Source organism: Papaver somniferum, chromosome 7, assembly GCF_003573695.1.
Source record: "Papaver somniferum cultivar HN1 chromosome 7, ASM357369v1, whole genome shotgun sequence".
Taxonomy (NCBI): domain Eukaryota; kingdom Viridiplantae; phylum Streptophyta; class Magnoliopsida; order Ranunculales; family Papaveraceae; genus Papaver; species Papaver somniferum.
Window position 1 is genome coordinate 150,253,538 of NC_039364.1, and position 14,967 is coordinate 150,268,504.

Consider the following 14,967-nt stretch of genomic DNA (forward strand, 5'->3'; position numbering starts at 1 on the left):
ACTACTTGTTTGAGCTGGGATGAGAAAGCCATAGTGTTCAAATTTGTATTTTTGTTCCCCGCCAATCCATTGCTTTTTCTCGTAGCCGTTTATGTATCGTCGACAGTCAACACATATTCCTAGGAGGTTGATAGATGTATGTCCCAAAGATCGTTTTAGGACAAAACTAGGTACCAATTAACAATTTCTCATTTTTAGACATCAAACTCTAACTCAGAGATTTAAAATTAAACTTGACGGATAGAAGAGTTAATCTTGTCACCAAATGGGACCATTAAAACCAACCTACCCGGTCCACAAACATAGAACTCCATTGATTATTGCTTTAGACCCCACCTGCAAAAATAGAACTCCATTAAGTCGTTAGTCTTAGACCCCTAGAACTGTCCAGGATTAGTATATATGTAAATCTTGATGATGTTGCCAGTCGATATATATGATATGAGAGATGAGAGGTTTATAACTGGCTTAATCAGTTTGTTTTTTTAGAAAAAAATTCCTCCTCATTTTCTTTGTTCTTTTTATGGCTCTTGATCTTTTTTATCATTTGAACACGTATAACTATATATGCAAGTCTGATGATGCCCCCTAAAACTGTGCAGGATTACTATTTATTTATGTAACTCTGATGTTGCCTGTCAATATATATGATATGATGAGAAGTTTTAGCAGATTTTAGGCCTCATCTTCTTTGTTCTTTTGTGCATGGTTCTTGATCTTTTTGTCATTTGAACATGTAACTATATTCTTTTTACTCTCTGTATTAATGGTGAGCACAGATAGAAAACGATCGCCGAGAATCGTAGTATACAACTCAAATGAGCCACTACCGTAGCATTATAAATGTTCTCCGTTGAAACTCAAGAAACTCTATATTTTTCTTTCCACACAGTTCTACTCTCCAACAACATATCTCCAGCCATGCTTAGATTCATCACCACCAACGCTCAAAAAAATGCAATCCTCCTCTGCTTAAGTTTGTGGGTTTTGTTTTTATCAATATGCATCTCTGGAACAACACCAAGGCTTGGTGCAATTGGGAGAAAATACGGTCGAAGTGCAATGTATTCAGATGACTACAAAACATTCTTTTATACACAAACTCTAGATCACTTCAACTATAGGCCAGAAAGCTATGAAACTTTTCAACAAAAATATGTGATCAATTTCAAATATTGGGGTGGTGCAACTGTTAGTGCACCCATTTTTGTTTCCTTAGGAGCAGAGGCCAGTATAGATGGAGATGTTGCTGGGATAGGGTTCCTGTCTGATAATGCTCCTCAATTCAAAGCTCTCATTGTCTTTATAGAGGTGAATGTAAAAAACAGAACCATGTGTTCATTATTTTCTTTAAAAAAAAATTAGTTTTTTTTTTTTTTTTGTGAAGCTGATATATCAATCTATAGGAAAACTAAATTTATCTTTGGATTGATGATATACAGCACCGGTACTATGGAGAATCGATTCCATTTGGATCGAGGGAAGAAGCATTTTGGAAGGCTAGTACACTCGGATACTTTAGTTCGTCCCAAGCTCTGGCAGATTATGCTGAAGTTATCACTAGTTTAAAGAAAAATCTGTCCGCTGATTCTTCCCCTGTTATAGTCTTTGGTGCATCTTATGGTGGAAGTAAGTATCTTAGCTTTGTAGGTTAACTTCATTTGACCGGTTATCATGAAATATAAAAACAATTCATTTGTTTCCTACTTAACCATATTGATCATAATTAGTTGGCTACCACAGTTTCTCAAGGTTCCATTTTTCTTTTACAGTGCTGGCTTAATGGTTTCGCCTGAAATATCCACATATCGCGCATGGAGCTCTAGCATCATCTGCACCGGTTCTGTATTTTGATGACGCTGCACCAGAATATGGATATTATAGCATTGTCTCCAAAGATTATCGAGTCAGTAATACCTTTGGAACTTCATTATTTTTTACAATTTGAATAATTAAATAAGTGTCACATCGAAGTCAATCGCATATTTGTTCGAATTTTCGATTTGTATTTACAGGTAACTAGCAAGTCTTGTTACGATGTCATTAAGCAATCCTGGTCAGTGATCGATTCAGTTGCCTCTGACGAAAACGGTATTGCTATACTCAGTGAAAAGTTCAAGACTTGCTCGTAAGAAATCATTCACGTTAACACTTACTCCGTCAAATTTTATTATTCCTACCGGATTTTAACTTTGATGGATGCAACTAATTAATTTTTACATTTTATGGTACGATTAAGTCCTTTAAACGATTCGTTTGAGCTAAAGGACTACTTACCCTGAATCTGCACAATATGATGCTCCACCAAAATACCCAGTCACTCTGATCTCCAATGCCATCGATGGAGCACCGAGAGGTAGTGACATTCTTAGTCGGGTGCAATCAGGTGTTGCGGCTTATAAGGGCGTACGAAATTGCTATGATATGGGTGAACTTATTGGTTCAGCCGAAACAGACCAAGGATGGCGATGGCAGGTAATTTCATTAGTTTCTTAACACTTGCGAGATCGAGTAGTTTGAATTATTGTATCAACAGAATATTTTTCATCTTTCGTCTTTTTTTGGTTTTGTAAAGATATGTAATGAGATGGTAATGCCCATAGGGGATGATGGCAAGGATACGATGTTTCAGGCATTACCCTTTTATCTTAAGAATTTCTCCAGATCCTGCCGAAGCCGGTACAATGTGGAACCCAGACCGCATTGGATATTAAATGAGTTCGGAGGAAAGGTAATATTTTAATCTCTGCCATCCTAGCTTGTTCATTTTACAGTTAATGGGGCAATTCACCTAAAGCCATTACTCCTGGTTAGAAACAGATAGAAATTGACGTTTTCCTTGTTCATTGATGGGAATTAACTGTACTTGGATGCTCTCAGGATGTAAAACTGGTGCTTCGACAATTCGCTAGCAACATCATATATATTCCAATGGACTAAGAGATCCTTACAGCAGTGGAGGGTATGTAACGAGTTCCTAAAAAAAATACCAGTTCAAAATTATTAGTTAATTTTTTCTTAGAGAAATGTCTCAACTCGAGTTTTGCATCTCTCTATTCTGCGTGAAAAAAAAAGATCTAGAAATTTGAGGCAGGATTGGATACAACAATTTAGATCAGGAGTGTCATATAGCATGGTCGTAAATGTATATAAAAGTTTTCAAAATTATTTTGGCGGAGTGCTGGAGAGTATATCAGACAATGTCATAGCCATTACCATGGATAAAGGTACGTAAAATGACATCATGAATGAATTCTGATTAACTGAGTATAATATTCATTTAAAATGCTGTTTTTCGTTCACTTTCAGGATCACATTGTTTGGACATACTTCCTGCATCATCGGATGATCCAAAGTGGTTAGTTCAACAGAGAGAGGCTGAGAATCAGATTATCAAAACATGGATCGATGAATACAATGTCTTGCGTATGATTCAAACAAGTAAAGCTCACCGCTTGGGTCGTTAGTACCATGAATGAGAAAGGGAAAACTCTTTTATGGACAAATCGTCTTCATGTATTCGTGCAACTATATATGGAAGTCATCAGAAATATTTATTATGGTCCCTTAAATTAAATGGAAAGAATCTTATAACCAAATAATGCCTTAAAGCGTCAGAGTTGGCATTTCTACATGTCATGAACTGAATTCTAGATTAACCTTCTTCAGTGCCTACTCTCCTTCGACAAGGATGAGCCTCAATAAATTTTCTATTATTCGTTGAATGAATTTCACAAACACCCAATCCCAGAAAATAAATAAGAGTAAAAGTTTTTTTAAGCGGTTGGGTGCAAACAAAAGGCTTATTAGCCTAAAGTAGAAAAACAAAAGAAAAAAACATACCCATAAATGGGCTTAACAAAGTAAAAAGGCCTGATGCAATTTTAATGGCCCAGCCAACCTAAAAAGCACTAGGTACATGACAATACCCCTTCTTTGGTATATCCTTGTCCTCAAGGATGAAGTTTGGAAAATGGGATTGAATGTGTCCAATGTCCTCCCATATGGCATCGTCAGCAGGAGTTCCAACCCATTGAATTAAAACTTGAGGAAAAGTAGTAGCATCCTTAATGATGTATCTGGAATCAAGTACATCAATTGGAGTGACAATAAATGTACCAGAACTATCCACCAGTGGTAAGGTAGCAGTGGGCACAATATGCTGACCAATTTTTTTCTTTAATTGGGACACATGAAACACATGATGAATTATGGAACCAACATGCATCTTCAATTTGTAAGCAACATCTCCAATTCTTTGCAGTACTTCAAATGGACCAAAGTATTTTGCATCAAGCTTCATATTAGTCTTGAGTTCCACTGATGATTATTTGTAAGGCTGCAGCTTCAAGAAGACCAAGTCACCCACAACAAAAAATCTGTCAGTTCTTTTAAGATCAGCAAAATGTTTAATCCTGTGTTGAGCTTGTAGCAGATTTTCTCTGAGTAATTGCAGCATATGATCTCTTTCTTGAAGGTAGTCTTTGCACAGCTGCAACAGATGTAGTAGCCTGCACTGGAAAAGCCATATGTGGTGGAGTGTAACCATATAAAGCCTGAAATGGAGTCATTTTAAGGCTGGTATGGTAATTGGTGTTGAACCACCATTCAACAAGTGCCAACCAATGAAGCCATTATTTAGGACTAGCTCCAGTCATACACCTTAATTATTGTTCTAGACAAGCATTTGTTCTCTCAGTTTGACCATCAGTTTGTGGATGGTATGAAGTACTGAGGTGTAGTTGGGTGCCCAATGATTTGAAAAGTTTTTGCCAGAAAGAGCTAATAAATACCTTGTCTTTGTCAGATGCAATGGAGCTGGGAAGTCCATGAAGTTTGAAAATGTGGTGCATAAACTCCTCGGCCACAAAAATGGCAGTTAAGGGATGATTCAAGGCTATGAAGTGACTATATTTAGTCAACCTGTCCATTACCACCGAAATGACAGTCTTCTTGTAAGACATTGGCAGACCTTCTAAGAAGTCCATAGATATATGTTGCCATGCTCTATCTGGAATTGGTAGAGGCTGGAAAAGTCTACCAGTAGAAGAATGATCATTCTTGTTGCATTGGAAAACATCACAAGAAGCCACAAAAGTGAAAACATCTTATTTCATATGAGGCTAATAGAAGTAAGCTTTGGCTCTATTGTATGTGTCCATCATGCCAGAGTGCCCACCAATAGCTGAAGCGTGAACAGAATGAATGATGGTCTGCCTTATTTTCAGATGAGAGCCCACATAGAGTCTTGATTTAAATCTGAGAATGCCATATGTGAGAGAATACAATTTGTTGTTGGGAGTAATGAGCAACTCAGAAATCAATTTTTGAGCAAAAGGGTCCTCAATATAACTTGAAGTAATGTCTTGGAACCACTGTGGTTGAGAGACTGCCATAGTTTGACAAGTAGAAGTGTCATGAGGAATCCTATAAAAGGCATCTGCCACTTTGTTTTCCATTCATTTCTTGTACTTGATAATATAATCCAATCCCATTAACTTCATGAGACATTTTTGTTGAAGGACAGTAGTAAGCCTTTGTTCCATGAGATATTTTAAACTCTGATGATCTGTGTGTATAATGAACTGGCTGTGAGATAAATAATGTTTCCATTTTTGTACTGCCATGACAATGGCAAGTAATTCCTTCTCATAAGTGGATAGAGCCAAAGCTTTAGGTCCTAAAGCTTTGCTGTAAAAGACAATGGCTCTCTCATTTTGCATCAAGACTACACCCACCCATGAAGAGCAAGCATCTGTTTCAAGTGTAAATGGCTAAGAGAAATTTGGCAGAGCCAAAACTGGAGCAGAAATCATTGCTTTTTTCAAAGCAGTAAAAGCTTGTAAGGCCATAGGAGACCAAACAAAGGATTTTTCTTTAACATGTCTGTGAGAGGATTGCTGATAACTCCATATCCTTTGACAAACCTTTTGTAATAACCTGTTAAACTCAAGAAACCCCTAAACTGTTTCAAATTAGCTGGTTGTGGCCAAGTTTGCATGGCTGCATTTTTGTCAGGATCAGCAGCAACACCCTGTGAATTAATCAGATGGACCAAATAATCCAATTAAGGTTGAGAAAAGCAGCATTTCTTCTTGTTGGAAAATAAGGAGTGTTCCCTTAATACTGGCAAGGTTTGTGATAGGTGTAATACATGTTCTTCAACAGATTTACTATAAACCAAAATGTCATCAAAGAAAACTAAGATGAACTTCCTTAAATAAAGTTTGAAAATGGTATTCATGAGGACTGAAATGTGGCTGGTGCATTGGTAAGGCCAAACGGCATTACTCTAAACTCATAATGGCCTTGATGTGTTCTGAATGCAGTTTTAAGAATATCAGACAAATCCATTCTGATTTGATGATAACCAGATGTGAGATCAATTTTTGTAAAAATGATTGCTCCATTCAACTCATCTAGTATCTCTTCAATTAAAGGAATAGGGAACTTGTCCTTAACTGTAATATCATTTAACTTTCTATAATCCACACAAAATCTCCAAGAACCATCTTTTTTCTTAATGAGCAAAATGGGTGAGGCAAATGGACTATGACTCTCCTGAATTAAACCAGTGTTGAGCATGTCTTGAACCAACTTTTCTACCACTTCTTTTTGGATATATGGGCATCTATATGGTCTCTGAAAATTAGGTATAGAGTTTGGTTTTAAAGGGATTTTGTGGTCTAACGCTCTTGGGGGAGGTAAGGTTGTTAGCTTCTCAAAGACATCTGAGAAGGAGTACAAAAGGGTAGTGATCTCAGATGTAATAGGTTCCAGAGGAGTAGTATTAATTGAAAAAAATTGACCAATAATAGCAGGAGTGTTGGCTTTAATAAACTTCAGAAAGGAACTACCACTGATCAAATTGCAAGATGGAATGGAAGAAGTACCTTGCAGAGTGATTTGTTGTCCTTGATGGAGAAAAGAAATTTTGAGATCATCTAAGTTGAACATGATATCTTCTAACTGCTTCAGCCAATCAACACCCAACACCATGTGACAACCTCCTAATGGAAAAACTCTTAAATCACCACAAAATTGATAACCCTTCATACTCCAAACCAATTCCGAACACATGCCCTTGCTGATGGTAGTATCTCCATTAGCCACTGTCACCCACGCTCATATTGTCTTACTGGAGGTGAAAGGGTGGGTGTTAAGCGCTATCCCAAATCGAGTGTCATTTAAACCTTTCAAGTTGATTGGGTATAGCAAGCAGTTAGACATTCATCATGCTATCAAAACTATTCTAAGCATGAAGATCAGATCCAGAACATTTTTTTTTTTTGCTATTTTATTAAAGGGGAAATAATCGTTTGGTCCATTTATATTTGGGTGGTCCAGCGGGAAAACATGCTTCCTGTTTGGTACATAATAATTTAAAAATATTAAATGGACCAAAATACCCTTCTGTGTTAATTCCTACTTATTTTTTGTAGCATTTCATTATGTCTGATGAACTCCGGAGTTCATTCACTCAAATGAACACCTGATAAAACCAAACTAAATCACATATGAAACAGAGTTCATTCCGTAAAATGAACACAACACAAAACTTTATTATTATGACAAAAAATAGAGTTTATTCTTTCAAATGAACATTTGAGAAAACCTATATGAAAACAGAGTTCATTCTTTAAATGAATACCTGATAAAACCTACATGAAAACAGAGTTAATTCTTCAAATGAACACCTGATAGAACCTATAAGAAAACATAGATCATTTGACAAAATGAACACCTATCAAAAACTAAAGAATTCAAACATTGAATTGAGTTCATTATTTAAGATGGACCTGTAACAATTCAAAATCTAAAAACAAAGTTCATTCTTTACATGAACACAAAAAAAAATCCATAAAAATCAGAGTTCATCTTCATCAACACGAGTTCATCTAATCAACTAGAGTTCATTCTGTTTTATGAACTTCGTCGTATTCATCATTCTTCAAAAACAACGTTCATTATGTTCGATGAACTTCATCATCTTCATCATCTTCAAACATCAATAGAAAGAAATTATTATTCATCTTCAACAGTAGCAGAACTTCATCTTCGTCGTCTTCACCATTCTTCAATACCAGCAGAAAAACATCAAATTCAAGAACACGAGCAACAAACATCAAAAAATCAAGATCATCAAAATCAATATCTTGAACATCAAAAATCAAGATCTTTAACACGACCAGCAAGACAGAGATCATCATCTTCATCTTCAACACGAGTAGCGAACATCAATATCAGTTCATCCTTCACATTAAACCTGATTTCAGACTTAATTTCATCCTTGACAACAAAAATCAATATCAGTTCATCAATATCTTCTTCTTCATCAGCAGATTGAGTTCATCGTCATCTTCAACATATTCAACATATGCAGCAGCAGAGAAAAAAAAAGATGGAGACGATGAAAAAGGAAAAATCGGTAAATCAATCACCGTAAACTCACTCTGCATCATTTACAGTAGAAGATCAAATGTTCAAAAATCATTTACATCTTCAATAGTAGCAGCAGCAACGACGACGAAAACATATAAATCTTGTTTACATCTTCAACAGTAGCAGCATCATCTCTGCAAATCTTGTTTCACATGAACTTAAAACCCTAGGAATCTTCATCTTGTTTCACAAGAACTTCAACAGTAGCAGCATCATTTCTTGTTTTTTTGTTTCACATCATCTCTGAAAATTAAAACCCAAGAAATCTTCATCTTTTCTATATAGCAGCAGAAAAGAAAAAAACATAGAAAAAGTAGATCTAAAAAAAAAAAAGGTGAGAGAAAGTAAATATGAAAATGATTTCTTTTCCCTTGATAATTGAATTATTATGGGACCAAAGGGTATTTTTGTTCGTACCAAACAATAATTACATCATGCATGATGTCACCCTAGGACCAAACTATAATTTCTAGGACCAAATAATAATATATATTTTAAAAATGGACCAAACAGACAGTTGACTTGGTTAGCTCGAATATATTATTGTTATGACCTATTGGTATTTCCTACTTTATTAAAACTCTGTTGCCAACAAAAATGACCAAGGTTAAAACCAAAATTTATAATCGAATATCACCTCAAAAAATATAGAAACTCAGCTCAAATTATCAGTCTGGTAACAGATTTTCACTCAACAAAACAGAAAATAGTTTCCTCTTCTAATTCTTTTTAGCTAAGATAATAAATTTCATTCCAAAGAAAAGACTACGTGTTTAGGAGAAAGGTAGGTTTATCACCTGGACATTCCCCTATTAAATTACGCCTTTTACAATGCTTGTCTAGTCTATCAGCTAAAGATATACATTTTCTGTTAACATAATCTAACCTTGAGAATGAAAAATTGTTAAAAGAAACTGACATTCATCTAATATAGTATGTCTGAACCAACACAGTTGGTTGTTGTTAGAGCACTGCTCGGTCGAACTCGCATGCGTTTATATCTCAAGCATGTTTATCAAATTTAGTTGTCAAAACTATATGTCTTGATTTCTAGACTACTTATAGCTAAGTCTCGGTTTAGGACAGATTAGTGTAGTTGAACTCCAGACTCCATGGCGATCATCTTACGAAGACGAAGAACTACTCAAGGAACCAGTGGAACTTCATCCGACTAAAAGTTATGTGGAGACTTGAACTTATCTATCACTCAAAAGTCTATCTTTCTATCTCCTACTCTTGAGACAAAGTCGTATAAGTATGATAGTTTTCATACATACACATTTGCGATTTCAAGCCGAGTTTACTCGCCTATCTTTTTCTCGAAATACGTGTTGGTAAGCTTTCACTTTAACCACTTTTCATCTTTATACGTGACGAAAGTCATGATGACGTTTCAATCTTGAAAATAGTTTTGATGACGATAGTTGTGAATAACGACTGTTATAACATTATAGAAGAATGTTTCAATGATTGAAATGTAGAATTGAGATTATGTAACAAATTATGGATATAAGCATATATAGTGTGTTCGCACATTAGTGTATAAATCCATGTGCCGGAAACCGATTATGCGCACTTGTGCATGCGACATTGGTAAAGGAGACAGGTTAGGTATGCGTACTGATGTGATTTCAATGTTGTTGTAGTGATAAGAATCGTTCAAGACTTGTGAAAGCATATTTTAGACTTAATTTTAAATAAAAAATATAGGAAACTTAAATAAAAGTAATACGAAAAATATGGAGAAGACTGGGGCTATGGATTCCACTAATTACCAATATCAAAGTGATTTATATTTTCTAATTATAATTATGCAAATCCTTCATTCAAATTGATTCTTAATATTGCAAAAGTTGATTTTTTAGAAATAACAATTGTAAATCGAAAGTATGGGACATCAAAACCCTAGGCTAGCATGCTCCATCAATTGAAATAACAATTGTTTAACAAAAACCATTTTATCTATTTATTTATCAAGGCAAATAATCATATAATAATTGCATAAATTAAATAAAATAGAGATTACCACATTTCATTGGCGAAATAGATTCCCCCGTCGCCCCAGAGGACGGGTTTAGCTCATCATTGTGTACACTTTCTCAAAATATTGATTCATGCTCAAAATTTGTTTACAAAGATGAAATGGAGAGAAAATAATGAAAATCGGGTGTTTGCAACGTTTATAATTGTTGCAAAACACTGTTACAAAGAACATAAAAAAGAACTGCTGTTGTTGTATCTCTGCGACCCTCGTGTGGCTGTCGTTGTCATTATAGCATGAACGACTGCCTCTGGTGGTCTTTTGTTCTTCGTGTTCTTGGTGCAGCAGCAGAAACAGAGTTATGAAAACTCTTGATTCACGCCTCCTGAGCTCTCCTCTCGACCCCAAACTCTCCGTACCCCCTTCTATGTGATCCTAGGAACCTATTTACACATCATTGCGACATTGAATCTCCTAAAATCTCTTTATTTAATCCCGTTATGTCTTTTATTCTCGAAAATATATTGTTTCCAAAAATCGTTTTACTCTCCAGAATATCGATCAACTCTTCCAAACACGTGTAGTACACGTTTAAATTTCTCACAACTCGTGCAAGCTCATGTTTTTCCTCCAACTCCCTGTTTGGATTAAACCAAGTTATCCAGCCAAATTTGATCAAAACAAACACCCATACTAGCTCTGTTAGGACATATCACAACTACCCATGAAGTTTCAGTGAAAAACCTCCAAACATTCGATCGAAATTCTGCCAGTGAAGTGAAATGTTTTTCCGCCAAAATTGGTTTTTTTGAATTTGAGAAGAAGATGTCCTCCCCCTAATCTTGTGCGGGTTTCCCTTTAGCACTTGCCTTATGGGGGTGCAAATAGTAATTTTTGGGCGTAAATAGTAATTTTTCTGGGGTTTCTCCGGCACATTTTTGGGGTGCTTCCGGTGCATTTCTGGGGTGCCTTTAGTACTTTATCCTGGGGTGTAAAACACCACTTTTCGAGCCAATTTTTGCCGCAAGAGCTTATTTCTCTATAAATACCTACAAAGACATAAAATAACAAAATAAATACAAAATCGAGCACTAACAATACATACAATTGAGACACATTAGACACATAAATGCGTCTATCAACACCCCCAAACTTATTATTTGCTAGTCCTCGAGAAAATAAAAACTACAAAATAAAAATGACTACACTTAGCACGTGCAACAAGCCGTTAAACCGCTAGGTGGCCCTAGCGGCGGAGTGTTGTCTCCGGAGGGTTTAACAGAGGTGTACCCACAAAACCTTTACTCCAGACCCTAGCTATCTACGCAGAACCTTGGAAGGCACTAAAGAATCTCCTTGGTTGGCATACTCTCATTGACTACAGGAGGAAGTACCCTGATGCGAAATTCCAATTGTTGTACACGAGTTTGCACTCAGCATACTAAAATTCATATATCAGTGACAGACCTCTACTCAGATAGTTTATGTACATCATAACCGGAGTCAACCAATCACATGGAAAGATTAAGAAGATGGATAAAGAGATGGTTAAAAGTGAACGGTGTTTCCCATATCTGTCTGAAGGCCTCTGCCACGGTGAACCTATCCTAATGGACTGAGATACCGGTCTGACTAATATCAACACAACTGGCATATACAAGGGGACCAGTGGTCGATAAACCTAACTCTAGGTCAACACAACTGGCATATACAAGGGCACCAGTGGTCGACTTTATTGAATTTATTCTGGTTGGTCTAATGGTCTGGTCTTTTTTTTTTTTTTTTGTGTGTGTGTATCTCAATCACTCTATTCCACCCTAGCAAAGGTAACAACTTGAATCTTGTGCCCCACCAAATCACTTAAAAAAATAAAAATAGAAGGATTAGGATTCAACGAGATATGGCGAAACTACCATGTTTTTTTTAATTCTAACACCTGAGCTGTGTGCTTTTATGAATAGACTCTTTAGATGTTTCCATCTAATAAGATTGGTTCCTCAACTCCTACAACCAAGATGTTCCCATCCACTTAGATTGGTTAGTACCAACCTTAATAAGAATAAATTTCTAGGCTCTGGAGTTTATTTATTGCAACTAAAAGCTAACAAAAAGTTTCTTCCCCACCCCCAAACTTAAATCTAACATTGTCCTCAATGTTTCTAATGAACGAGTAATACCAAACATTAAAGTAACATGACGAATTAGTAAAGAGAGAAGTCGGGAAGATAGTACCTGGGTGAAGAGAGAAATCAAAAACTAATATACAACATACAATCGCCTCGATGGTCAATGAAGGGTAAACAAGGTCCTCCAGAGGGACCTCCTCAATATCACCTGTAGGAAAGGGCTCTAAAAAGGGTTTCAATCTCTGACCGTTAACCTTCGAATAACTACTACCATCCGGTGTCTCGATCTCAACAGCTCCATGAGGAAAGACAGTGCGAACAATAAAAGGACCCGTCCACCGAGAACGTAACTTCCCAGGAAAAAGATGCAAGCGGGTATCATACAGAAGAACATTTTGACCTGGAGAAATGACTTTCTTAAGATATTTCTATCATGCACAAGTTTCATTTTGTTTTTGTACTCCTTAGCATTATCGTATGCATCTCTACGAATCTCTTCCAACTCATTGAGCTGGAGTTTCCTATGGGCTCCTGGCTTGCCGCGTGAAAAATTTAGCTGCTTAACAGCCCAATAAGCTCTATGTTCTAACTCAACAGGTAAGTGACATGCCTTTCCATAAACAAGCCGATAAGGCGACATTCCAATGGGGGTCTTAAACGCAGTACGGTAAGCCCATAAGGCATCAGTAAGCCTAGACGACCAGTCTTTCCGATTAGGATTAACCGTTTTCTCTAATATAAGTTTTATCTCCCTATTGGAAACTTCTACCTGACCACTAGTATGTGGATGATACGGGGTAGCTACCTTATGTGTAATACCATATTTTTTCATCAAAATCCTAAAAGGTCCATTACAAAAGTGCGACCCTCCATCACTAATTATAGCTCGCGGTGTACCAAAACGTGTAAGTATATTATTTTTCAATTGGTGATATCACAGGAAGAAGCTGCTTCTGAAAATAACCCTGAGATGGAGATTCATGGAAATGAAGATATAACTGTGTCTCCAGTCATGGAAGCCGTACGTAATCTGGAGATGAAGATTGATCGTCGTGAAGATGCTGATGTGCTCCCAATGGCGGAAAACGCTGTTGCGACGACGGGCGTGATTGTTCCCCAAGAATCTTTGCTAATTGCACATCCAACAGCAGGTGTTGTTTTCAATCCTCCGTTTGAGGCTCCTTTTGAGTGTCACGTGTTGATTGGAGGATTCAGTGTGCCAATAAAATACGCAAAGCTATATACCAAAATATGGAAAAGGTATGGACATATCGCAACAACTAAAAAGATCATCAACCGATTTGCGTTGGTTAAGCGTGTAGAAGAAGCCTTGTCCTCAATTCATGACATGTGTAACGTGACCGTCCACACTATTTCGGGAGATGTAATTTTGAGCTGGAAGTTTCACCGGTATGTGTGTGTAAACTTTGAGTTTAACTTATCCTGGTTCTGTGATGGTGTTTCCGAGATCCAAAAGTTGCAGGCTGAAGCGATCGAAGGTCCCTCCGCGGATATAATCAATCAACAAGAAGCAGAAATCGAAAGATTGTTTCAGGAGTTGAAGCGAAAACAGGCGGCTCTTCAAAGCGCGAAGGATGCTTTCTTCAAGAAGAACAAGCCATTGTTGGATGATTTCCCTTGAATATCTTCTGTCTTCCAAACTTCCTTTTCTTAATTTTTTTTGAATGAATTATTACTTTTAAGATAGTGGCACCATGATCGTCGTGAATAGCACAATTATTCCAGAAAAGTCACTTTTAGAGTTTTTAAGAAAACTGGATTTTCATAGCGCAAATCCGAGCTTTATGGTGACGCCGTCCTGGCTGTGAGAAGTCCCCGGTCATCCTTCATTGTTTGAGAAGATTATCTTCAGGTCTCTTGTATCAGAAACTAGCGAAAGCGGAGCCATGGCTTGGTTTGGTACGTACACTTGAGAAGGAGACTCACCGGGTGAGTCACAATATGAGCTCTTGCTAGTGTTGAAAAATGAAATTGGAAATTGAATTGAAACCGAGAGATTAATTTACTACTGTGGTCGCCAATTTTTTGAGGGTGAAAACTGTTTCTGCTGGTTTTGGTAAATTCGTGTGTGTGGATGAGAAACGAGTCTAGACCCTAAACAATGTACTGCAAGAGAGTACTTTTGATTTGAGAGATCAATCTGTACAACCCTGGCCTAACCAAGAAATGGCCATTCCAGGCTTGCTTCGGTCACAAAGTGAAGGAGAAGGGTTGGTCTTAGGGAGGGAAGCGAAGAAAGTGTTGAGACCAGAATAGTTGATTCTGAAGGTGTAGTTGTTTACAACTTGTATCAGAAAGTAGAATTTTCTAGCTGAAAGCTATCAGGTGATTTCTGGATATTGTGTTGCTCTCTGACCAAAAACTTATTGTTTGGTGGAAATAGGTGAAACCTATTTA

The 14,967-nt window shown here is 36.8% G+C and overlaps 1 pseudogene; it reads left to right on the top strand.

Annotated features, from left to right (window-relative positions):
- Positions 1-1,062: 1,062 nt before the first annotated feature.
- LOC113295368 lies at positions 1,063-3,467 on the top strand (annotated as a pseudogene).
- Positions 3,468-14,967: the final 11,500 nt, after the last annotated feature.